The sequence below is a fragment of the Aythya ferina genome (assembly GCF_964211825.1).
Source record: "Aythya ferina genome assembly, chromosome: 13".
In the NCBI taxonomy this organism is placed as follows: Eukaryota; Metazoa; Chordata; class Aves; order Anseriformes; family Anatidae; genus Aythya; species Aythya ferina.
In genome coordinates, this window is record NC_140311.1 from 4943820 (window position 1) to 4971243 (window position 27424).

A 27424-nucleotide genomic window follows, 5' to 3' on the forward strand; every position below is an offset into this window, starting at 1 on the left:
TGTTTTGTTTTGTTTTGTTTTTTGTTAGCAAATCAGTTGTGTGTGTATATATATAATCTTACAAAAATGCTAGTAATCTTAACTGTGGATTAAAAGGAAGTGTCATGTCTCATTGATATCCAGGATAAATTCATCCAGGAATTGATTCAAAATGTATTAAATGAGCAGGCTCAGTTAAAATTTGCATCAGGCTGTTTTCATAAATGTAGCATTTGAAAGAATTTTAAAGAATTGCACATGGTGTTGGAATATTTAGAAGTGATTTCAGCATAATCACTGTCAACAATATAAGTAGTTAATGATAATGTCCTATGCTTCTTTTTTTTGTCCTACTTGAATGTGGTCTCCATGTTAGTTTATAAAGATTTGAAGTGTAAAACTAAGAAAACAAAAGAAAATTAAAGAAAGAAAGAAAAAAAAAAAGCCAGATTAATCTCTCTTTGGCCGTGTAAACATAATTCTGTATATTGAATTTAGGGGTCGCTAATCCCTTACAATCATGTTTCTTCCAATTAAGTTGCAGGGCTTTAAATACTTTCAGTCAAGGGAGGCTGAGGAAGCAAGTGCAATGTCAGGAAAGGGAGGAGGGTAGTAATCCTAAATGAAAGTAATTTTATTAGGAGAGAAAGCAAGCAGCAAACAGAAGTTCTGAAGTGGAGAAGTTCAGAAAACAAAAGATTCTGCAAAATGCTCCGACCCCCTAGGGAAGTGAAGAAATAAAATTGGGATTTTCAGCTTGATTAAAGTTTGATTTATGAGCTGCTTTTTTGTTAACAGCAGTGGAACAGGAGGAGGAGAAAAAGGATTTAACTTGTAAGGGAGAAAATTCTTTTGGAAATTGCCTTCAAGTTCATGGCTTTTTTTTTTTTTTTTTTTTTTTTTTTTTTTTTTTTTTTTTTAGTGACAAATGGAACTGCTTTGTAAGTACTCCTCTTCTAGCCTCTACTTTATTCTACACTTCTCCACTCTCTCCTCTTTCCACCCCCCTCAGCAAATCATAATTAAGTTATTTCAGTAGCATGGATTATTTCTAAAAAGATAACATTTTTGAATTTTTATTATTGTTCAAGAGTAAACAACTTAATATTGGGGCGGATTGCCTGTTGCATTCAGTCTTACTTAATATTCCATTAAAATGCATCAAAAGATTTGGAAGGAGATCACCAACTTTGTTTCCATACACAGTGTCTTTTGCACAGAGGTTGTTATAGTTGGAGGTGATGATGTGGAAGAAAATAGCAAGAAGTGCTGAACCTCTGTGCAAAAATATGGTCTTTCACAAATAGAATGAAAATAAGAAATGCAAAAGAATGAAGTGTCTCTTATAGGTAGGAGGATGGCTAAAGTTGAGTGGATGGCTAAAGTTGAGGAGGATGGCTAAGGAGTGGTAGGTGGTACAGTTTTCCTCTTAATGTGTATGGAAAAATTTCTCCACCTATGTTTCATGAAGCTCTCACCCCAGTTTCATGGCTGGTGATATGAGCTGTTAGTCCAAAGCAAACTAGAGCAAACAGTTGTTTCATACTGTTGTCCCTATCCCTGCCAAATATTAGAAAAGTGACTCCTGGACCCAGCAACTTAAGACAGGAGTTTCCACAGGTCCAGTTCTCCAGAATAGACCCATGGTGACATTTTCTCTTAGATTCAAAGAGAGAGAATATATTAAACTGGTTGTTTAGTGCACTGAAGGAAGTGTTATGCTTCCAATGCTTTGTAAGTAACAATGGGTTCACACTGGTTTATAAACTGAAATTTAGTATTATAGATTATCTTATGAAGGTAAATGTAGGAGTAAAATTGTTTTTCAGTTTGGATTGACTCAGAATGTTGGGATAGACTTTTTATTTATTTAATTATTTAATTATTTATTTTGAATAATAAACAATATAATCTCTAAATAAATAAATAATCTCTAAAAATAACAGAAGGTATTCCCTTCCCTTCTGCCAGTGTGCACACATAGTATTGGGTTGGATGCAGCAACAGAAAGTACTGGTGTATGTAAATTTACAAATATCAATCTGTTACGTTGTCTGAGATTAGAAAATCCCATGTAGTGTCTTTGTGCTGAATGTTGTCTTTATTACAGTATGTGCGATAGGTTGCTTCTCCACGTAGAGATTTGTCCCTACAATCATTAAGACTTTAAGACTTCCTTCCTTTCACTTTGGTGTTTCTAGGCTGTATCTTTACCACTTAAAGAAGCTGAACTGTCATCATATTCCTGACTGCCACTAAATTCTTGGAAGAGAAGTGGGCTTAAGTACTGCTGATAAGGGTTATCCATAATTTAGCACAGAAAGCAGAAACTCAGGGTAAAAATTCTGCCCTCTATCTACTTTTGGTACTATTTTATTTTTAATGTACTCCTACGAGACAGCTTTGAACTCTAGATTCACATAAAAGAGCCTCCAGCCTTATGTCCTACAAAAAACACATAGAACTCTTTTAATCATTCTTTTCATTCCTTTGACTTGACTGTGATCTCTGTTCCATTCTCACTGATGGAGCTGGCACTTTAACTTCACCCAAATTTATTCTTGATCTAATTCAATGGAATGCACAGCAGAACAAACTTCCTGAGCAGAATAATAGTCACTTAAATATTATTTAAGTCTAACACATACAGAGGTAACTATCAGTTTCTTCAAAACTATTTTACGTCTTTTAAAAATATTCTTCCTCCTGCTTATTAAGGTGACATCTAATTTACAGCATGTCTGTCATAGGCTACTACATGTTATTTTGTGATCATTGTTACACCTTTTGTGTCAGAATTTTTTTAAGTGCCTACCACCATAGTTGCAGAATATTTTTTGTTTTCCTCAAACAGAAACTGGGATGGTTCAGCTCAAAATTTATGCTACTGGAAACTAACTGAAAATGTAATGTTCTCATTAACAATGCAATCTATCTTTTTACATCATGTAACTGGTTTCTAGGCCACAGCAGTGTGAATTCCTGCACCGATGTCCATCAGATTGGATTGGTTCAATCAGCAGAAATATATTTATTGTCCACTTTCTCAGAAACACTGTGATTACTCAACCTGATGAAGAACAATGCTTTGAATTTTATTACTGTATCAAAACTTTGGGTCGGGTGGGAATTGTTACATTTTTCCATCCACTTCTGAATGAGTAGAAGTGTAGGTCATCTCTAGTGGAATTAGGTTTAAAAGCTAGGACATCTTTTCTTGCCAGCTAGTACATGAAATAGCAAATAGGCCTCTACTGCATGGATTCCTGTGTGTGCATTTGTGTGAAATATTTTTGCAAGAAACTTTTTGTTCAGCAGCATCCCTTTCCATTCTTCAGTAAAGGACTTCCTAGAGAGCACATATAAAATAAAGGCATTATTAAGGCGAAGTAATATCCTGAATCAATCAAAAATTATTCTAAATTTCTAGAAGGTATTCCTTGGAGTGTTTATTTGCTAGGAATGAATTTTGTCATGTTTGAAATCACTCAAAAAGAAATTGAAAGGGCTCCCCATCAAACTTTAACCATGCAATTATATCTAATTGTTTTATACTAACATGTGGCTTCCAAAACTTTCAAAATGGTAAATATAATAGATACCCTTATCTTATAAGGATATAAAGCACAAGCTGGCCATCAACACAAGCTCATATGCAGGCCTAGAATGCTCTGTCCCTCAGCCTTTGATTTGGTACATGAAGAGAATCACATATAGTCATGGAGTTCATAAACCAGCAGCAACAGCACTGTCACAAGTGTGCCATGACTATGACAGGCCATTTCCTCACTGTATTAACGGCTTGATTAGAAACCCATTTTTCAGTAGAACAAAATGGGACAATTAAGTTTCCTTTATACTTTGCTTAGTTCATTGTTACTGCAGGCTTTAGACCGTCTGATCCAAATTGGTTAAATGTTAAAACAATTTGCCTTCTTTTCAGCTCCAATTTCTACTTTCAGAACCTGAAGACTGTGAACTCTCTCTTACTAAAGGGTAAACTCAATTTTATCTTCTGTTATATGAGCTAATTTGTGAGGGGTTCTTATAATGTCATGTCTTCAAGGAGATTGCAGTAAGTTTCTTAAAGTTCAGGCCAAACATGAATTTGCTGTTCATGTTACAGTATTAATTAGGACTAACTTGGATCTTTTCAAAATGCCCAAAATCTACAATTCAGGAAGTGTGAAGTGTTATCTACAAGTGATCTGAGACTTTAGACAAATTCCATCAGAAGTGTATTTAGAGTAGAAACCGGTATTTCTCTATAGAATCACTAGCTCTCATCGATCCATTATTTTTCACTCAACCTTCAGTTCTTTCTTCTTTAGTCATTGTCATATTGCTTGCATTTTTACAGGGGCATGACATCCCATTATTACATTTGACATACTCTGGCACAGCAGAATGTATTCTGATATCACAGAATCACAGAATTGAAGGGGTTAGAAGGGACCTCGAGAGATCATTGGGTCCAACCCCCCTGCCAAAGCAGGTTCCTTATAGCAGGCTGCCCAGGTAGGCATCCAGACGGACCTTATATCTCCTGAGAAGGAGACTCTGCAACCTCCCTGGGCAGCCTGTTCCAGTGCTCCATCACCCTCACCATGAAGAAATTCTTTCACATATGTGTTATTACTTGCATGAAAACAGGTCTCAGTTTCATCAGTGTTCTCATTGTGTAGTGTTGCATCCAGCCTTAACAGCCAATCCTCAAAGAAGAATAACCAGACCCATCAAATATAATATAAGCCACCTTAAAACAGATCCTAAGATGTAGTTCCCTTTAATGAAGAGAAGACAATACTTTCTATATAAAGAAGCAGTGCAGTACAGGCTACGAGAATTCTGCTTAACACTATGCTGAAGGAAAGGGGTGTCTGTACATCCCATTAATTTTTGTTAGCATTGCATGTTCTTACATCTCTCTGATTAGTTTTGGCCAACTTTGATTCTTCACGTTTAAGTTGTGTGATTTCTGTGAAGGACTAATTAAAGAGTTTTTGTTTTCTTTCTTTTGCTAAGGTATCCATTCTGTGGACCATCCATCAAATTTTGTTTTCTCAGGTAGCCTATTCATCTTGTGGACCATATATTTTCTCATATAATGTGTTCATCTGTGAAACATCCATAAGGATATGTTTCTTCTTCGGTAACAGATTAACAGTGTTTTGAACCATATCTTAGACATTTTTCGCCAAGAAATGCTTGAGACTGCCTTAATACATTCTTGGTCATCCAAGTCTTCTTAGCATTCTTACTCTTGGGTTTCCAAATTTCTCAGACTTCCCAAAAACTGAAGTTATGTAGCAATAGCAAAAGAATATATACGTGTGTGTGTGTATAATGCTTTTCTAACCACTTGTTACTAGCATCTTAACAGCTCATGTTAATGAGAATTCTTAAGCTACTTGCTTGAAATCATTTGATTCTCTTCAGGCAACAATAGAACATACAATCATACAGTTGTTTGTTTTTATTCTTTTTTTATTAAGGCTCTCAGAAACATAGAGCAAGATACACCTGAATCAGCATTACCGACACCAATTTCAATTTAGTCTAGGATTAGTACTGTTAGTACTTTGCTAACAAAACAACAAAGTGATTCCCTACAGTGCGATGATGATGACAATTCATTGCAGCTGCTGGTTAATGCAGTAACGGACATGCCAGGTTAACCCTCTGTGACTCTTTATGGTGGATTCTATCTAGTTTGTTTTTTTGCAATTCTCTGTATTGGTACTTTATACTATTTTTTTGTTCTAAGAGTGTGGGTGAGCAGTAAAGAGGAAAGCTGACTGCTTTATCATGGCTGCTGCATATTACACATGTGAACACTATGGGTTGAGGATGAGCATGCCAGTTACAAGAGGTAATTGGCAACAGCTGAGGTCCAGAGAGGTTCGTCTAAAAGCTCTAATCATTTGGGATACACAGTAATAACTTATTTATTACTGTTGATATATTTTGATGAATGTCAGTTGTCATGGATGCTATAGCAAAAACATTAAATTCTCGATTATTGTCACTGGTATCTTAATCAGTGGCCTCTGGCCCTGCAAGAAAAAAATACTATTACATTAGTTATTGCTTCTTTAATTGACGCTACTTATAATGCTTATAAAATGAACTAAAATACTGTTCAACGGTAAGCTGAAGTTTTTTTTTCCTGGTATTTCTTGACAACTTGAATATAATAACAAACTAAGCTCTGTAAGAATGACCATTTGGAAAGCACAAATCAAATGTTAGGCTGATTTTCCATTGTTTGCAAATTTCTGGCTTTCTTTTCAATTATCTGAATATAACCTCTGCAATCCAGTAACTGGAAACACATCCCTGCCCATAGTAAAAAAGGCTAACGAAATCTCACTCTTATGAACATTTCTTTAATTAGTGTGGATGTTGAAAAAAGGCAATTCAGGCAAAACCAGAACAGTTCTGAACATAATTTGTTGCTACACACTTTCTCTCACCCTATGTACACTGAAGTATGTGTTTTGAAAAATGAGCTTTTATCTATTATAAAATCTTTTAAAATATTCTCTTTTGGTGACTCAGCATGTCAGATGGTTCTGTGAAGGGTTAGTGTAGAGAGATAGCTTGACCTTGCTAATGCAGGCATATGATTACAGGCTACAAGGGAAAGAGCCATCCTGGTCTTCTCTGTGCTTTGGCCTTGCATTCCTACTCCCATCCTTGTGTTTACTCTGATCCTTGTGTTTACTCTGGTTGGTTAGTTTTCAAGCAATTGTATAATTTTAAGCACCTCTTCTATTTAAATCTATGTCTATTTTAACTCTACGTCTCTTTTAGTATTCACAGTCTAAGTTATTTTGCATTAAGCGAACTGAAAGCCTGACTTCTGCCTATAAATAACAAATTAAAACAGAATCTGGATTTTAAGGCTATTTCCTGACAGTTATTCACTAACAATGAAGATAATGTAATTAATTACTCAGCTTCTTAATGCTGATCTCAACATAGCTAGGTTGGAAAAGCATATTTGAACTTTTTGTTGTTGTTGCTGGATTTTTACGTTAAAAAATAAATAAATAAAGACTATAATTATTTGTACCTTTAAGTCATGGCTATAGGGTGATTGCAGATCTCTGGATTTAAAGATAATAATCCCTTCATCACTCAGTTGTGTGTTTTATGAGCATAGGATTTGTACATTGTGATAGTTGCTATGGTATCCACATGTGTACCAGAAAGATTGTGGGAGAAGTGTGATTTATGTTAACAACACACTGAATGAAAAGGAAAAAAACAAAACAAAACAAAACAAAACTGTTTAGAGGTGACTGCTAGATTTTTAGTGTTGTTTGTCAAAACAAACAAATAAAAAAACTCCACCAACCTTCTTTAGTTATAAGGCTAAAATTCTGATTTTATTAATTAATTTATTTATTTTCCTAAGGATATTGCTAACTTGGAGTTACCCTAAAAATCTAGGCATGTCTGTGGTATAGGGAGTGGAAATGTTTAATATAGCCTGATCATTAATTTATTTATCTGTTTGTTTTTCCTGTTAGCTGGCTCCAAAATGCTCTCCCCTGATCTTTCAGTTGCTCTCTAATGCCGTAGTCACTCAAGGTAAAATTTAACTTCATGAAGGGGAGATGTGTGTTTGCCAATATCTGTTCTAAGTAGTACAGCAAATTACTTGTTTCATTGGAGTAACCAGTGGCCCAGTAGTTGCCTTTTTATTTTCTTCTGATTCCTCAGGCTGGACTGCCAGTAACTTTGTAAGAACATTAAGTGTGCTCAGCTCTTTGAGGTAAGAATGGGAAGAGCTGACACTACACCTTAGCAGCAACCCTTTCCACGAGGTGCAGCAGTCAGAGCTCAGTGCTCTGCTGGGTGAAGCACAGCTGAGTTGGCTAGGCATGTGGCAACAGGCAGATGTCAAAGCCCGTTGTGTGGGACTGCTCTGCATGGTGCCAGAGTGAGGTGGATGGGAGAGCTACATTCCTATGTTAAAAATGAGCTTTTCCTCTTTACGTTTGAATTCTGTCTTCCTTCCAATTAAGAGAGGTGACCACTTAATTCTACCTAATTAGAGGGTTTTTTAAAATCCATTCTCCATTAGTGGCACTGTACATGCAGGATCAGCATCTTACCTTTGCTGTGAACTCTAATGGATTAATCATTTATATTGCATAGTATAATTACTGCAGTTCAACACTTATTTACTTTTGACTTCTAATTGACTTTATGAATGTGATTATTTATATTGTATGACTCCTCAAGGAGGAACGCTGATAACATATATTTTTTTAGTTAGAATAACAAAATACCTACAGAAAATACTATTCAAATAGAGCATTACATGGGTAAATTTGTTCTTTGGCAGGTTTTATAGTCTGGAAAATGTAAATATTCTTTAAGGTAGGCCAAAAACTGTTGTATCTGTTGTATTCTCACTTTTGTAATTTTTCCAAATTGATGATTCTCAGTTTTACTTAGTAGTTTCCTGATTTTTTTTTTTTTTTTTTTTCATGCTACATCCTGCTTAGGGTCTCTGCTTTCTGAGAACCTGCAATGAAGGACTTTTTAGTTTTGAAAAATAAGCTTTTACTTATGTGAATTGAGACAAAAAGCATCCTGAAGATGCAAAAATCAGAGGTAGAGGTGAATGCAGCTCTATAAAATGGTGTCTAAATATGACATTTTCCTTGATCTTTGAATCTGATTCTCAGAAAATCACATTTGCTTAGGCTTAAGAGACATGACAGTTCTTGTGTGTCATTGGATGTCTCTGTTGTCAATATATAACAAATTTAGTATAAAAATGCAGTGTCCCCCTGAAGAAAAAGGGGGCAGATGTCAGCCTCTTCTGTTCAGCACTACACATTCTTCTGTAAGGACCTTGAGATACAGGTTGCTATTTCTCCAGCAAATGAAAATTGAGGGAATACCTGCAGTTTTTCTTCTCTTTCACTTCCTTATGCCTTGTTGCCCATCACGGTAGCAGAAAAAATGTGTCTTGTGCCTGGCTTTTAAACTGACTGCACAAAAGGGTTTGAGTGAGTTCTGCACAATATCTGCATATCTGCCATCAAGGTGAGGAAGCCTGACCTTCTGTACTACAGGTTGGAAGAATAATCTCCAGAGTTGACTTTGCAAATACCATAATAGTGTTTTAATTATTCTTTGCGATTTGACTGATGTTTAAGTGGGATTTTGTTTCCCGTCTGGATGCCAACATACCTTTCAGTGGAACGATGAAACATTAAGCCTCCAGTCATAGCTAAAATAGCCCCTATACATTTTGTGGAACAGTTTACAGTCTCTAGATACACCCGACTGTTATTGATGAAAAGTAAATTATTTTTATTATGCTGTCTCTAATTAATATTTTATTTATCCATCAATAATGAATTAATTTATATACTTTTCTTTCTTGAACTTGCTATCGTTAGTTATAAAGTGAAGAGGTTATTTCTTTCCTACCTAGAACCATTTTGTCCTTCAGCCTAGTAATTTACATAATAATCTGCTACCTTGAAGACTAAGTGTCTTCTACCTAAAATAAAGTAAATATTTATTGGCACACTGCTTTATTTCATAAAGAGAATGTTTCCTTGAGAGAGTAATTGGTAATTTGTTTTTTCCTGCTTACTAAATAAGCTTATTGAGTCCTTATACAGAATCCTTAATATTGTTTTTCTTCCCTGAACATGAATAATTGCAGTCTGCAGGAGAACTGATTCCTAAGTTATCTTTTTCCTGAAAGCCTGAAAAAGCACCCCCTCCCATCCACACCTCCCTCCCCCCCCCAAAAAAAAAAAATTCACAAGTTGAGTTATAACTCTGTTTTCTGGAAACAAACAAACAAAGGAAAGCCCCTACACTGAGTCCTGTAAACAAAATGATCACAGTGCCTGACAGGTACACAATACCTGCAGACAGTATTGGTTCAAAGAAAGACAGGTCTGCTTGGCCCTTTAAAGAATGTGCCAGCTTAGAACAATATCTTAGAATGAAATAGATTTATAGGCCAAATTTGTTGGGCTGTAGAATGACAAAATATCGTATAGGATAATGTGCTGATGGTCTGTCGATATTAGGACTAAAGTGGGAGTCAGAAAAAAAAAAGGCATTTCACTAATTAGATGTGACAATTATTAAAGGAGATAGGTATGAATTAAATTAGTTTTAGCTCATCTGGTACTAGCTTTCTTTATATCTGAGAATTTTGTAAATCTCATCTAGAATGCTAACTCTGTCCTTCCACTTTCTCCATCTGAGGTATCTTCTCATTTAGTGATATCTTTCTTCAGTGTTTTTACATTTAAAACAGAGCTCGCTTTTTTCAGATCATCTTTCAATTTCTGCCCTGAAATATACAAATACTCCATTCAGAGACAAAGCAGTAGGAGAGTTGTGTAGTCAAAGTAGAATCAGATCTCTTCCTTTAAATAGAAGAATAAAATACTCTGCTTGTGTAGCAAGGTAGCTTATGAAAATTGAACTCTCCCTGTTTCAAAAGGTTTTTAAAAGTAATTTCTTGCATTTAGCAGCCTCCTATCTGAAACCTAAATCTCTCATTTCGGGGAGTTCTATGTGGCCACTGCTTTTGATTTCTTCAAGTGGGCAGTGGTATTATTCTGCAGCCTCAAATTGGAGCAAAGTGATGGTCAGAAAATGAAGATGTAGACCATTCTTTCACTATAACTAGCCATTTGGATAGCTGTTAAAAAAGTTGCACATGCGTGCTGATTTGGTGACATCTGATTTGCCATTATGCTTATTCTGGGTCACATGAGATGCATAGATCATAGTATGATCTGCATCAGCAGCTGTTTAGAACTCAGAGAGTAACACCTTCAAATGCATCAGAAGCTTTCTTTTTATGTTACATAGTGCATTGTAGCTGTACCTTAGAAGCTGTTCTGTTGTGGTTAGTATTTCACAATGAAAGCACATCCCTTCAATCTGTCATGTTTCTCACTCTTTAGGTTAATAATTTCTCCTCAATTTTGTAAAGGTGATTCTACTGCAGTTTGCCTTGAGTTGCCAATCACCCAAAGTTTTAAGTGTTAGGCTCAGCTTTGAAAAAACTTGAGGAAATGCAAAGTTACTGTTGTTACTGTGAACTCCAACAGTCAAGATGCACTGATAAACTGGTAAGAAAATAAATATACAAGGGTAGAAAGAATTACAGATAGAGATAGAAGGATTAGTCTTTGAACTACCAGCATGACTTGCTGTAAAAATGTTGCTTCAGGCTTTTGTTTATTATTTGGAAAAATTCTATTTAAATGCAGATTAGATTTTCTACCCGAAAGTACAACTTATTCTTTGTTTAGGAACTCCACAAAGAAGAATGAATACAGGGTGTTTTTGTTTTCATTTCTACATGAACTTTGGCAATCACATTGCTTATCCTGTTATCTAGATTAGATATGCAAGCTGTGAATATAGGATTTTTAACAGCTTGTTTACAGACGGTAGTTTAATTAATAAGTGTAAGATTACCATATTCTCTTGTGATGAAAAACTGCACCTGAGAAGTTGTAATTGGCTACTGACTAAACATAAGGCCCCACCCCTGCATAGGGTATATGGGAAGGGAGGGAACCTGGAGAAAGGATGGGAAAGACAAATAAATGAGCAATAAATTAGATAAATATTTAATCTGTTGTGAACTGAAATCATTCTCTATGCGACAACTTAACTATTTGTGCCTGCTATATATTCTGTAATCAATCGCTTGTTAAAATACTATTTCATCTTCCTTAGAAACAAAAAATGAAATTAAAACAATTCTTTATCAACTGTTGGATCTATGAAAAGTACTCTGAAAAGTCTTTATTTTAAATAGACTACCAAAGATTCTATCCAAAGATTTTTCCCCCTGCAATATAGACTTGCATACCATAACAATATTAAATTATAGCTAAGGGAAACATCCCAGTCATTTCCCATGGGTTTATTTTATTCTTTTATTCCTTCATCTTGCATCTTGTCTCCAGTATCTCCAGCAATGCTTACTTCTCAAAATTTGATAAGGTTATATGTATTCCGAAAGACAACTTTTAGATAATCTCAGCTGTCTTTATTAAAAACAAATAAATTAAAAACAAGCCAGCTTCAAAACAGCGATTTGAGGAGTTTGTTTTTTTTTACCTTTATCTTCTTTCCTAACATGATTTATGAGCTATTTACCATGTTTTATGACAGAAGTTGCACAAAATGATTGACATGAACTGTCACTTATATTCATGTACACAGGTGCTTGAATTCAAGTATGTTTCATGATCTGAGACTCTGACCCGATTTTAGAAAAGTATAAAAGTAGTTTGAAGTCTCCAGATATATATGGATGACTTGTTTTGTCTAATGTCTTATAGGACAAGAAAAGCATGCTTTGCTGACTAGAAATCAAGTATGTTGTGTAAGGTAATCTATTTTACTAGACATTTAGCATGATCAGTAAATTGGTATTGGTCATTTAGCATGGAAATAACATACTAATGTAATAGATCTAATGTGATGTTATGGTAATGGTATATCATTTAGCAAGGTAATATTTTAGTATTAGTTTCTTAAGAGCTTGACCATCGAGAATATAATGAAGATTTCCTAATGTATCACCTATCTTTGTTATGAAGTAGAAAAAATAAAATGATCAAGACTTTGCTTTGGGGAGGTTGAAATTTTCCCACATGCTAGGTACATTGATGCAGTGCTCTGTGGGGTTTTGTTCTTCTGCCTTTTTAATGGAGAAGCTAAAGCAGTAAGTATTATAAAGGGAGATGAAAGCTAGTTATGCCTGAGCTGACTTGGATGTTACTAATTGATCTTGATCCATATTGTGTGGACTGCTGAATAGACCTCTATATGTACATATATACATATATATATGTACATAGCCCTTCTGAATCAATTCTTAACTTCTTGCCATCTGTATGATAATGATTTGTAAGATTTACTTTTCCACAGATGATGACTGTATTGGAAATAGAAAGGTGGAAGAACAGACTTTCAGCACTTAAATATTTTATACTTTCTTCTGCATACGTCTCCTTTCCCTCACTTCATTATCTATCTTTGTATTTAGCTTGTTCCCTGAGGAAAGAAGTGTTTAACTCCACTGCACAGAGACTGTAGTCTGCCTGTAGGGGTTAGGAAGGAGAGTTTACAACCCATGTCAGAAATATACATGAAAAAGTCTTAAAAATAAAATACTAATCAGTAGAGATAATAACACAGTAATTTTGAGATACACAGATGTATGTTTGTATTTTTAATTACATATGGCTAAATTTATTTTTAATTTGCATACAAAAATTATGGGAAGAGGTCTAACTGTAGTCCAATCTACTTTGTGAAAGAATTGAAGTTAAATTCTGAGAAGCACCTTGAGGAATTTCTAGAAATTGCTTTATCATGTAGAATTTCATGAAATCATTACATTTTATTAATTTAGAGTTAATAATATATTCAGATTTATCTTATGGAAAGATTTGATACCATATCAAATCATCAAAGAACATATATCCCTGGGATTTTTAGTGGTTTATAAAAATAATGAGATCTTGTCACAGGAGGATTATTTAAAGTGTATATTGGTTTACTGATATTATATTTGGTTAGATTTACTAATGACAGTGGAAGATAAATCATTAACATGTCTATTCCAAGTAGGAGGAAAAATAGAAGCAGTGTATAATATAACAAACAGTTCAAGCAGAGCTTGAAATATAAAATAAAATAGGTCATTCTTTGGAATGCTTTCCAAAAACTATAAACTGTAAAGAAAAACTAACTGTTCCAGGAAATTTGTTATTGCAATATAGATTTCACCACTTGGATATAGAGAAAAAGTTGTCATACATATGGTCAATTTTATGTGAATAGACTTATCAAGAAAAAAAGCTAGAATTGCTCTCCATACTAAAATTTAGTGGAATTTGTAAGGCTTCACAAAATTCAGATTTTGAACTTGGTAAAGTTCAAACAGGGAGGTTGAAACTAGATGATCTTTAAAGGTTCCTTGCAAGCCAAACCACTCTGTGATTCTTATGTTTTCTTCTTAGGTGAAAATTTTCTTAGGTGCCAATGGCATTGATCACCACTCCAACAGAAAGTTTAGTGTAAAAGAAAATGTGTGCAAAAATCTGGTATAAGCTAGCTCAAGTTGGGTACCCAGAAATAATGGAGATCTTGCAGGATTTTACTTTTTTAATTTTTTGTCTCAATTTCCCAGCATGCAAATAGCCTCAATAAAGCAAATAATCCAAATGCAATATTATTTAAGTTCATGAAACATTTGGTTGTGCTGTGAAAATGACATAAAAAGCATGCAATGAAATGAATAAATCTGCATTCAAGACAAGGCTTTGAAAGTATTAATTAAAAAGGTGTATGGCCACATGCTGATTAAGGTAGATAAGAAGAAATATTGAATAACTACTTTCTCTCTGAATTAGGCCTAAGGGTCCTATGAGAAAAATAGTATATGATTATTTAATGAAAGTTTGCATCAAAACACTTTTACACAAGGGAGATGAATTAATACTGCAGAATTTGCACTTCCTAACTTTTCAGTACTTCACTGGGAAATGTTAACTTTATTTTTATTTTATTTTTTTTATTTTTAAATATAGTGTTTCTTCAGTGTGGCATTACGTACTGATCAGACACTTGGCATATTTACCCCACTGAATTTTTTAGATTGAAGGCATTAATATAATAAATTAAGTATATATCTTGAATCTAAAATGGAATGCCAAAATAGTGATAGCAGTGAAGTTGGAAGCATGATTCTATTTGGTTTTGGAATATGAAAGAATGGCAGGGGGAAGAAAACTAGGATGTATATGCTGATTGAAACAGTCAGATAAACCTACTGATATTATACTGATATTTTCATACCGATATTTACAAATATTTATTTAAGCTCCTTTAAGATCATCTGTGAAATATCTAGGCAGTGCTTAGTAAGATTTGCATTTCTTGAGCAGGTCTGGAGTACTCGTTGCTGGTTTTTGTTTGTTTGTTTTTTCCCTTCCCCAGGGAAACTGGGGAAACTCAAGTCCTGAAGTAGCATAATTTCTCAGTGTGACAAGACAAGGAACAGAAAAAATGGCTCTGGTACATAGAGAATTAGAATAAAAGTATATAAAGGGATAGATAAATGGAGTAATCTCTTAGGGAAATGGGTGTGTCCAGTATACAGCAACTTCTAGTACAGGAGAAGGGAAATTCTTCCTTTGCCCCACCTGGATAAAATAATTGTGTGAAACTATAACAGCTAGAATATTGACCATAATGTGGTGATTAAACAAAAGTTTCCAGTCTTTAAAATAAATGTCTACAAGTCATATTGCAGTGGTACTACATTCATGACAATATCACAGTGCTTTCCAATTCTTCTATAGAATGGAGTTATAATGAAAAAAAAAAAAAAAAAAAAAAAAAAAGAAGAAGAAAAAAAAAAAAAGAGAGAAAGAATAAAATCAATTTAACACCTAAAATGTGTTATAAATGCTGTTTTCTCCAGCTGTTCCTGGAATTCAGATTATAAGTAGATACCTAGAAAGCGTAGCATTCTTAGAACAGTAGATTACTCAATTTGTTAATTACTGTTATTTAAGTGATAATTACAACAATTTTTGAATAAAATAGATTAGTGTTACATTATGCAGCATTACTATGAAGACTTCTGTCTCATGGATCTATTGATTAACAGTTTGCGACGCACATAGTATCAGTAGCATTTCTGTAGCTTTGAAAGCCGCTGTCGCACCTGCACTTGTGTGGTGGTGCCCCTCTGTACCTCCTAGGCTTTGCTCTGCAGTATGCAAATGGACAGCAGAGCCTTAATAATTACTTCTGCCTCAAGACAGCACATACAGTGAGAGGCCTGTGAGTGTAAATAAATAAATAAATAAAAGGAATCAGTGTCAGGAACATACATATTTTGGCAGTAGAGTCTTGGCTTTATCATTTACTTGCTTTCTCTTGAGACTTTAATGTCCTTTTCTACAGAGGTTCTGTAGTCATTACAATTTCATCTCCCAGCATTCAAACAGCCCAGTTGGTGGGAGGCTTTTTCCCAGCCATGATAAATTATTCTCTGTCAGAATCCAAATCTGTCTTTTCAAGTCTGATCATTTTTGATGAATTTATTCTGTTAACATGAGCTTGAATAGAAGCAATAGATGATAATGAATTAACTCTGAGCATATTAATGACATCTCTAGGAGACTACAGATGAATTTAGGAATAAATTGTTGAAGAGGTTCAATAACAGTCTGGTGAACGTTTAGCCAGCAATTGACTGGTAGCTTTTCATTTAGGTCTTTTGTATCCTATGGTTAATTAAAAACCACAGAAAGATCTTAAAGCAGCCATTTGCAATACGGACTAAGTATGAACTGCTCCTGCCAACCATACTTGCTGTAGAAAAGGTGATTGTCAAATGTATTCCACTAAAGATTAGGTAATGTCAACTCCAGAAATTAAGGTTTATACCCTTATAAAAAGAAATGAGTGCCAAACATTTTGAGAGCTTTATATATACTTCTGCTAGAGCAGCACATACTTAAAATATCTTTTCTGTAGAGCTTATGAAAAAAAGAAAAAAAATAAATTACCTGCTTTTGTGGATCTGCTCTTATAAACAACAGAAAAGGGCAGTATAGGGAGTTCCATCTCAAACAAGGATTATTCTGATGTAATTTTATTTGGTTAATTTTGATGTATGCATGCTACATCCAGGATTAACAAACTAAACGTAAACTTTGAAACTTAAACTTTCTAAAGTGCAGGATGCTAAGCTTTAGTGACTTTATAAGAACTGAATATTTTTTAAATCCCTTTCTAAGGGATCCTCTATCCTATGTAGCAGAGAAGTGGCTGATTGAATCTCATGTACTAAGGAAAGCAGTAAATTCCTTGACAAATCTGAATGGCAGTATTTAACCTCATTTAATAACACATATTAGGTTTTTATTAGCCTAGTCATACTTATAAAACAGGAGTAAAAATCACTTTCTTCTTCTTTTTTCTTTTTTTTTTTTTTTTTTTTTTTTTCCCAAAGAAAATTATGGTCTATTCAATGTATAAAAATCCAAATTATTTTCTTTTGTTAGGACATCTTGTTATGCAAATAGGTCTGAATCAAAACTGAACACCAACTCTCTGAAATTAGGAGTTGCACAAATATCTCTCCAGAATCCTCACTTTAGACACATAGCATGTGGTGATACAAGAACTATGTTTATGCAAATAACGCAAGTTAGAGATAATCAATTTTATATTCCTATATTAAAATATTTCTAAAATAATGGAATTTACTTTCCTGAAAATTTGGATACTTAACTTTATATCCTCACCCTTCTATATTTGGTGCACTCTTTTTTTTTTTTTTTTTTCCTAAAAATAAACAAAGAAAAAACAAAACAACAAAAACAAACAAACAAACAAAACCACTTTGTTTCAAGTTAAAATAATACTCGTGGTTATCCTGACAGCGATTGAAGTGGGCTGAAAACATTACTGTCAGCAATGACTTTCTCCCATTTTCTGGGATGATATTGCTGATCCTAAAATCTTCCAGAATCATCACAGCCATGACTGTTCCCTAATACTGTTTTGTTGTTGATGTTGTTGTTGGTTTTTCCTCTCCTCTCTTTAAAGAATTTTGTCAAAAGTTGAGCTGGTCTAAATTATCCCCATCATGTGTCAGTTGTCCAAACTGCTGAGAAAATCATTGGATTTAGAAAAGTAAACTACCCTCTATAACCCTACTTCAGATTAACATATTTTTTATATTTTATTTGACAAATGCTTTGGAAAACTAAAAATTTTATTAAAGAAATTCTGAAAGTCATTATTGGAGGTTGTTCAAAGGAAACTAGATGAGAATTAAAACTCAGCAGTGGATTTTCTGTTTTGTTTTGTTGTGTTTTGTTTTGTGTTTTTTTTTTTTTTTCCCCTCAGCAAAGAAAAAGGGAATGTTTATAATATATATTTCTAACCTGCAGGCATCCTTGATGCCAACGACTTCTTAATAGTTGGAAAAGACTTAAGTGATGTGAGAAATTTAACAATCAAACAGCAAAACTACAGTGGAGAAAGTGGTCACAACTGAATGCTTAAAGAGGTAACTGTGAAATTAGTGCCTCATCAGAATCATGGCAGAATTTCTGAAGGTGCTAGCAATCCCTTGAAAACCCCAGTTAGAAGGTAGCAGACATCACTGTAAGTGGTTTTGTACTCATTAGGAAATGATGGAAACTAGTCAGATATCCCCTTTCTTCTTTTAAATGTCTATTCTGAATGAAGGTCTGAGCTACAGTACAGATATTGCTCGAAATCACTCAGAGCCACTCTCACTTCTATGCCTGACTGGAACACAATGAAGTTTGGATTATGCTGTTTTAAATTATCACCCATTTTAAGTAATTTTCTTTATAAAACAAGATTAAAATGACTGTAATTCAAAACATTTTACCTCAAATTGATGTGAAAATTGTAGTGTTCGTATTATTTCCATTTTTCAATTTGACAAAACATCTCACTCCATGTATAAGCTTTTCTGTGTTGTCACTATCTTGAGTGAAAATATGCATTTTACTCTGTGCATTTTACTCCTTCCTGATGTGCGTTATTTCTTAACACTACTTATTTAACTTTCTTAAAGAATATCTTTATATATAGCCTGTTGTGGTACCTAGGGAAAATATAAACAGATTTAGGAGGTCTGCTTACCTCCCTTCTACCCCACACAATAACAGTCTAACTTCATACTCTAAATTTGTTCTCTGGTCTTTCTACACGCCTGATGGTAAGATGATAAAGCAAAGCAAAGAAAAAATTGTAATTCTAGCCTGAAAGAGTTGGAACTCAGATTATGGTGACTCTTACGTACATGAAACTTCCTTCTTTCATTTGTTTTCATATTAATACCATAGTAGGAGTCTCTCTCTCTCTCTGGAACAAATCATTTATAAAAAGAATAGCCTCATCTAAAAGAATAGCCTCATCTCTTCATCAGAAATTTGGTTCATAGATAGGCAGTTACATCAGTAATTCTTCTTAAAAATCCAATAAATTCTGATGTACATGAGTTCCCTACAAATAAGGGCATTTGCAAGAAGCACTAATATAGAGTGTTTCTTGCAGAATTCCTTCAGTAGTGAAGTTTAGAACAATACTAAAAAGTATTGCAAAATTAAGCAACTTGCAGAAATTTATGGCTAAATTAGTTCTCGTGAGAATTAAAACTGAATTGTTCCTGCCTAAAGAATACAAACGTACAAATGTACTTAGATATGTCATGCTGTATTCAACTGTAAGTGCAAAAGAATGCCAAACCTTATCACTTAAAGTAATGGTAATATGCATGTCAGTTGTCAGACCCTCAAAACCTGGGAAAGAGCTGTTTTGCAAAAAATCTGCAAAGGATAATTCATTCCGTACTAGGGGGTATGATTTCTTGAGTAGAAAGCTTTAACTAGTACATATGTATAGGATAGATTTAAAGTGATTATGGAAATGTCACTGCAGGACAATACATTATTAGTAGTCCCTCATATGTTGTATCCTGTCCCCTTATGTTTGCTGATAATTAAAAACAGATTGGGATGTCATGTTAAGAACGAGTGCAAAATGTCCCTTTTATCATTTGCAACAACTGTGAAGTAGTGGTCTTTCTGTATTCTTCAGTGATTGTTCTATTTGTGTTGGTGACAAATGGCATCTTTCTCCTTGTAATGTGCCTGCAGGGTTAAATGACTTTATTATTATTAATGAGTCATTGCTCTAGCTGCCCGGAAAGAGAGGGAACAGAAAACATAAGTGATTTAGAACTAAGTAATCACAAATGTAATTATTACCTTTCAAATTTCATTTTTACATCAATCACAAAGTTGTTAATCAAACATAGCCATCTCACATTTTAGAGGTCTTTCCTGAGTAGATACCTGGTTCCACTGAGGGCAGTCTGTGGCAGATTGACAAAGTGGTAATGACAAAAAACTGCTGTGAAAAAAAGTGGTTAGAAAATGCTGTCTAGCCATCAAGGAGCCTGCAGTTCAGAGGATTTTCCAAGACTTAAACCCACCTGGGCTTCAGCCATATGGAGGAGTGTCCTCCTGGGGAGGACAAAAGCTGCAGGAGGGGAATCCTTTTGTCTTGTGGTGATATGAAATGTCAAAGTCTTACTTCTCTCTTGTCTTTCCACAAAGTTGTACATTATGACTAATGAGCTTAATAAGTACAAGAGAACTGACATGCTGCTGGTCAGTTTATGGGAATATTGAAGTGTGACTTCTTGAGCATACAATAGTTATCCTAATCACTTGTAAAAACTTGAAAATCTAGCAAAACATAATTATTAGGTGGAGCACAAGGCTTGTTCTTCTGTAGGGGTAAGGGAATCACAGTGAATTTAGGAAGTGGAAATTATTGTGGATTGTGTTAGACCATGCTGCATGTACAGTTAACGGCAAGCAATGTTGTTTTTTCAGAAACACAGGCTGAACTTGAGATTTATAGTGAAATGGAAAATCTGAGGAAAAACTTTGGCAAAATGAGAACATGTCCTTTCAATACTGTCATCTCTGCATAATGTTAGAATAGCAAAGATTCTCATCTTTTAAAAATCTACTTGGAAATAAAATGAGAAAATGGAAACTACTCATATCCATACTTCATACCCCAAAAACATCATTTGAATCAATAGAATCACAAAACAGGTGAACTTGAAACATTTTTGATGGAAAAAAAAGCTTTGTCAAAAAAGCTTCATCCAGCTTTACTTACTTATTGAACCCAAGAAAATAGATTTAATGCTGTTGACCCTCCAATCAAATGTAATATCTGTCATTGCTATAAACAGTATTACATAGATTTCACTATAAAACATTGCATTTGAACATCATGAAAGTGTCTAGAAGTATTCACAAAATAAATTAAGGGCAACATATTAAGAATAAGAACTTTTGTTTTGTTTTGTTTTACATTCTAATAAATAAAAATGCTTTTTTTTTTTTTTTCTTCTTGAAATGCAATTAGAGTCACAGCATAAAAGCCACAGAATATTTTTAGACTGTTGTACGGTTTTTTGTTTTCTACTTTATTGGCCTGTGACTTTAAATTTCTGTTTGTGTGTATCTGATGAAAGCACAATTTCAAAACATCTTAACCCTCTTGGGTCACCGCAGGAAAGATATGCTTACTTAGTATTTGATTTTTTTATGGTTTTCTTTTGAAAATTAGGATTTCATTAAAGTGTCTGAACCATGAATATTTGCCAACAATTGTTCAAGGACTTAACAAAATTACTTAGTATTCTAATTTATTTTCACTGTATGTTACAATATTCTTCTCTAAATCTACATATGTATGTATATATACATATTTGAGTGTAAGTAAGAATGAAAATGGGAGTAACCTCTTTAGCAAGGTTTGAAGAAGAGAGAACCAATGTTATGACTTATCTGTAGAAATGACTACTAAATGCCACTGGAATGGCACGATACCCAGTATAGTGTGGCCAGCCAAGGTGACACACAAAAATGTGTGATTCCCTGTATGCCTGTTGATTCTGCATTTAGAACATCTGGAGGATAAACCTTCCACAGAATATGATTTCTCATGGGATCTGATGGAGGCAAGCTCTGTACATGAGGCTGAAGACTAAGGGAAGTGGTATGTCCTAATTGTTCTTTGAATAAACAGGTTCAAAGGCTAGAATTTTAGTAATTTATTTAGGTTTTTAAGTTATTGAGATCCATACAGGAAATAAAATATTCATAGGAATCTTCTCCCAAAGGGATTATATTATAAAAGATATAGATATCGATATAACAGCATTGATATAACAGCAATTATCAATGATTCAGGGTTTCTACATTCAGCTTCTTCCTTATTAATGTATCCCAGTTTATACTAACAAACTATTCTACCCTCCCTATTTTATTGTTAATGTTATTTCTCTTCTCTTAACCCAGCAGAGACCATTAAATGATGTTGCCCACGTGGCTGCTTTCTGTCACAAGGGTAATTCTGGACTGTAATTTACCTATATTATGCTTCAATTTCTACTTAGATTGAGTACCACATATAGTACATACACATGAGGGAAAAAATGAGGGAGATGCAGGGGGAACACAACCCATTCCTTAGGAGCTATTGGCTGAGATGCGCAGTATAAGGTTGTCATCTTCATCACTCTGGTGAGTTCCTGCTGAGCAGAGAGCACTGAAATTGTGATGGGAGCTGTTTAATACGAAATGCTTCAGTAAATGAGAGGCACTTCTGGATGCTGACAGAATAGCATTGGCACTGCATGCCATGTATTCATATATGTGCTGTGTTGTGAAAATATGAAAAATAGCTCAGCAATGGCATAATTATGGGCAATTTGCTTAATTGCTTGCTAATTGTTGCTTGCTTTATTATGAAACAAGAGTGCTCTGAATGTAACACTGACTGGTTTGCATCCAAAATGTGTCATATTCAATACTGGCTTTTCATTAAGACTTCAGCTACATGGTGTTAAATTTAAGCATTCTATCTATATCCTGTATTTTAAATCATTTTCTTATTTTTTTTTTAAATTATTTTTGAATTCTTTATGCAATTTATAAAAGTCCTAAGCCTGGATTGATACCATGCAGTTTGTCAGTTTTTGAACTTCTATTGAATCTGAGCATTTTGCTAATGAATACATTTTTTGATCATTATTACGTGTAAGTGGGTAAAGGTGGAGACATTTTAAGGTTTGTCCAGGAGCTCATGGTGTTGATTGTCCAGCTTTCAGAAATGCATATCTCTTTTAACATGCACTCTTTTTTTTTTTTTTTTTTTTTTTTCCCCAAAGGGAGATGTACCATTTTTAAAGTTTGGCCTAGACTTTTGGAAAAAATGTTCTCGTATGGTTTGAACAAGATACACTGCTTTGAGCAGGAGATCAGACCAGACATCTTTAAAAGTCCCTTCCAACCTAAGTCTGTGATTCCATGGTGCAAGGGATGACTTCTGTGGCAGACTGAAAAAGGAACTGGTTGTATTGTTGTTGTCCTAGTAGTACCTCTCCTTTTTGGCGGAATGGAGGGGCATAGGAGTAGACAAGAAAGTGTATCATGTATACACTAAATACATGCTTCAACATTATGAGAATGCTGATAACACTCTCAGACTAACGACCTGTTTTCCTTTGAGAATTCTCTATAAGAAATATTCTTAAACCTGCAACAAATATTGAGCTAGAAATGTCAAAGTATGCAGCATTCAGTCTACAAAATACATAGTACCAAGTGCAACCTGCATTGTAGTGTTCTTCGGCTTTCATACCCCATATGCAAGAAGAACAATCAACTTTTATATTTTCATTTATATTTATATGTGCTGTACATGGGCTTTATAATTATAGAAAGTCTCTAACCAAAACAAACAGAAAAAGATCAAATAGTATTTTTTTTGTTATAATTGTTTTGACTGAAGGATAGCTACCTGGCAAGGTTGAAATTCCACATTTTAAGTAAAAGTAAATATTCTTACTGAAGACTGGTTTGACCTAAAAATGATAAAGACTGTGGAACAATGAACAAGTCTTTTAACTACTGTGCTTTTAGTTATACTTGACAGCTCTGATCTAAACATTTCATAAGAGCTGACAGACACCTTCTTTAAAAACGTTCTTAGTTCAGAGGCAGACAATTTGAAAAACAGCTTAATTCCTAAAACAATCTGGAGTTCAAGTGACAATGGTAAATTCACATGTGCAAAAGTGTGTTCCATTGTATGAATTAAAAAATATCTTTCTGACAACCTACATGTCATAGTTGATGAGCCTCCATGCAGTATGAAAAAATATATAAAATTAAGATTTTATTAATGAGTGAAGAAACAAGGCAAACTGGTAAAAGTTGAAATGAACATATTGTTAATTTGTAATACATGAGGAATATTTACAGTTTTATTTCCAGTTATAAACCTGTCATATCTTTTGTGAGAACATGTTATCAGACACTAAATTTCAGCAGAGAAAACCATTATTTCTTCTGAAAATATTCAAAGACAGCAGAAACCTTCTTTTACTTGTTTGTTAGAGGCAGATGTCACAGATCTTTCCTACCAGAATACTTATGGGACTGGAATAATCACCTACATTACCTCTTTTGAATGAGAGAAGAGCTCAAATTTTTTTCTTTTCACCCACACTTAACAATGAATTGCAAGAGGTTAGTGTTGCAAACACTTGCCTGCATAAGAAAATGCAAAGCAGAAGAAAGCTTAAGGAGTAGCAGCTAGAAAATGCCATGCTCAGTTTATCCAGGCTTGGATAAATGCCACTTGAGCACTGAACTTCACACTGACACAGCTGTATGGCTTGAAATCCTCTTCAGATGGTCTTTTGGGATGCTCTGCTGACCCAGCCTGAGTGTCTCCTTTTAAGTGGGCAGCAAGTGGTGAAGGGGAAGCCAGCCTGGGTGCTGTGGACAACATCATAATGCTAGTTACAGTGACCTCTCAGAGGTCACTGTCTCAGTGACATATTGTCAGTAACAGAATATTGGAAACCAACTACTTTATATCGTAAAGTGGCACCACTAGTATGATATATTGCTGATAAATAGCTCTTTGCTTTGATAAAAAAGGGAATTGTTAGAAATATGTATTTTTTTAAGTAAAACAGCTTGGATGGCAATACAATGCCAGGGCTAGGCAGCTATTTAGAATGGTTTCAAGTGCTAATGAAACAGTAGAATGATATCTTAGAAAAATAGAGAATGAATTATACTGACTGAAGGAAGCTACATTTCACGGCCTGGAAGAACAGTCAAAAAAGATAATGCCTAGTGAATATTCATGAAGAAAAAATCCTACATTTTGTGCTAGTTCATTGAAAACCAGAAGAATTATGTTCCAACAGTCTTTTTTTTTTTTTTTTTTTTTTTTTTTTTTGATTGTGCTAAAAGCATTTGATACTCCTGGCTTTAAATATTTATTTTTACTTCATACCAAGACAAAGCTGTTTTGTGTCTGAGTTATCCTTGCTAGTACTTCTTAATGCAGCAGACCAGTTGTTGAGATTTGCTAAGATTCCATTAAATGGAAATACTGGAGACCTTATCCATCTCACAATATACTTATTGTCACACTCTCAGTTAATTTGTTTTCCTACAGTATACCCATTTTCCTAAAGAAAACCTCAGGGCTACGCTAATGCTATGGCCTATATGCAGAAGATATAAATTAAAAACAGAACAGTTCTATTCATTTTTCTTGAAATATGATTCCTTTTGAAGTTAGTCTATGGGTTAAATATATCATTGATTTAATTTTATTTTTTCTTTCTAATGACTGCAGTATATTATAAACCAAAGCTTGACTGTTACAGTTGGAAAAAAAAGATGTCAGACATCATACAGAAAAGTACCTGTATTTGCTAAATACATTTTTACTTTCTATTCTCTTGCAACGCTGCAGAGATACTCAGTAGAAAAGGGTTTTAACTCTTCAAAATTAATAAGAACTGTATATTTTACATGTTATTATTCATAAGCAGTGATGAAAAGTATAATTACTCTGACGGTCAAGATTACATGTACAAAATACATATACTGAAAGATTGACTGCTACAAAAAGTCTGACAATGCAGGATTTTTATATAATGAAACCCAAACCTAAAAGCCAAAATAACTTGTATTGACAGCATATGATTATACCCATGAAGGTTAGGTAGGTTTTGCTAAAGGTTTGTTTGCTTTCTTTGTTTTCTGTTTGTTTGTTTTTGCTAAAGGTTGTGTATCAATCTCATTATTGAGAGAATAAATGAGAATGTCATTCTGACAACATTGTTGTTCTTCACATGTTAGCATGTTCCAAGTCTACAGGTAGTCTGGCAACACATGGCACAAAATGCTTATGTCAATATGGTGTAGAGAATGCTTTATAAGAGACCTTTTATTTCTGCAGTTCCCTTGTCTAAAGCTCAAGTTAAGTATTGCCATACACTGGTTTTGATGGTTTAATTTTGTTTGCTTTTTTATTCTAGCTTGAGATAGTACTACATTATAAGTATAGTAACTAATTGCTGTGGAGATCTAGCAATGCATAATAATTATTATTTCCAAATAAAAATAATATTTTTCCAGTTTCACCTAAGTAACAGAATTTTAAGAGATATTAGAAAACCTGGAGGAATGTCTGGGGGATTGGGTATCAACAAGGTTTTGTTAATAAATGCAAAAAATATCAGTTTCTGCATAAATCAGTGATAACACTAAGTCAAGGACATACCTGTTTTCTGTGAGTTGCCTTGATTAGAAGAGAAGAAAACTTGGATAATTAAAGAGCTTAAAGAGCTTGTATATACTTAATTTTATGTCTCTAATAGCAGATAGCAGGACACAGAAAGATTAGACTAATCTACCAGCAGTAACTTTTTTTTTGCATGAACTATTTCCTCTACTGAATTATTTCCATATTTATATATCTGACTGCCCATCAAAACTGGATTAGTACTTCAACAACAAGGTGCCAAGGCTTTGTCAGGATTACATTCTAAAATACAGAGACAAGATGACTGAAGACATGTTGAAATGCTAAAAACAGGGTAAAACAACAATATTTATAAACAATCATTTATTTACCAGGCACATACTTGTACAATTTACTTCAGGAGAAATAATCAAGAACATAACATTCAGGAAACAACAGAGAACCAATTGTCCACTTAACACTGGTAGATTTTAAAAAGATGTAACCTATATTTTGGTCAGCAGCATTATATATTTCAATGACTGAAGGAAAAAGTAAATTAATTTATATTTAGATGTAACATGGAAATATACGTTAGTGCTTTTAGCTTTACACAGACTTCAACATGCAAAGTATTTATTAGAACAGAAATACAGCATCTGTTTAAACATCTCAAAAGATGAGCGGCTCCCACTCAGAACTATTATTGCAATAAGTAATTTGTAGCAGCATACCTTCTCCACTGGTTGTGAGTCACTGGTTGTCAATCCAATTCTAAATATTTTCCTGAAAATAAATACGAAAAATATATACACATCTTTCAGAAAAAGGACGTTCTTGCAGTTTGTGAAGACAACACAATACAATATCTAATTGGACTCTTTCTCTCTTTTGATATACTCAAACATGTACGTAGCAAGATAATATAAAAATAATGTATATAATAATAAAAATATCTCAAGGAATGATTTGTAGTATACAAGTTATATTAATTTGATTTTACACAACATGGTAAACCCAGAATAATTTAAATGAAACAGATCAAGATTGTTTATGTATTGCAAATTATGTTTTGTAGATTTAGTAGCTTACTTTGTCTTTGAACAAATTATAATTTCTGTAATCTCTTTTCAAGGGCATAAACCTTGCATCTACTCAAGAACTCAGGTTCGATTACTAGTAAACTACAGAGGTTACAGCTTCGTTGGCT

At 34.0% G+C, this 27424-nt stretch overlaps 2 protein-coding genes across 6 annotated transcripts in view; one reads left to right on the plus strand and one right to left on the minus strand.

Annotated features, from left to right (window-relative positions):
* PCDH11X (protocadherin 11 X-linked) overlaps nucleotides 1-27424 on the plus strand; it is a 474407-nt gene that overhangs the window by 443588 nt on the left and 3395 nt on the right. The window lies entirely within an intron of this gene.
* The window catches only part of LOC311444168 (uncharacterized protein), a 384485-nt gene continuing 384009 nt past the window's right edge, over nucleotides 26949-27424 (minus strand). The window contains exon 5 of the mRNA XM_084535132.1: nucleotides 26949-27000. The gene's annotated coding sequence lies outside the window, so the exon portion shown is untranslated. The remainder of the gene's footprint in view (nucleotides 27001-27424) is intronic.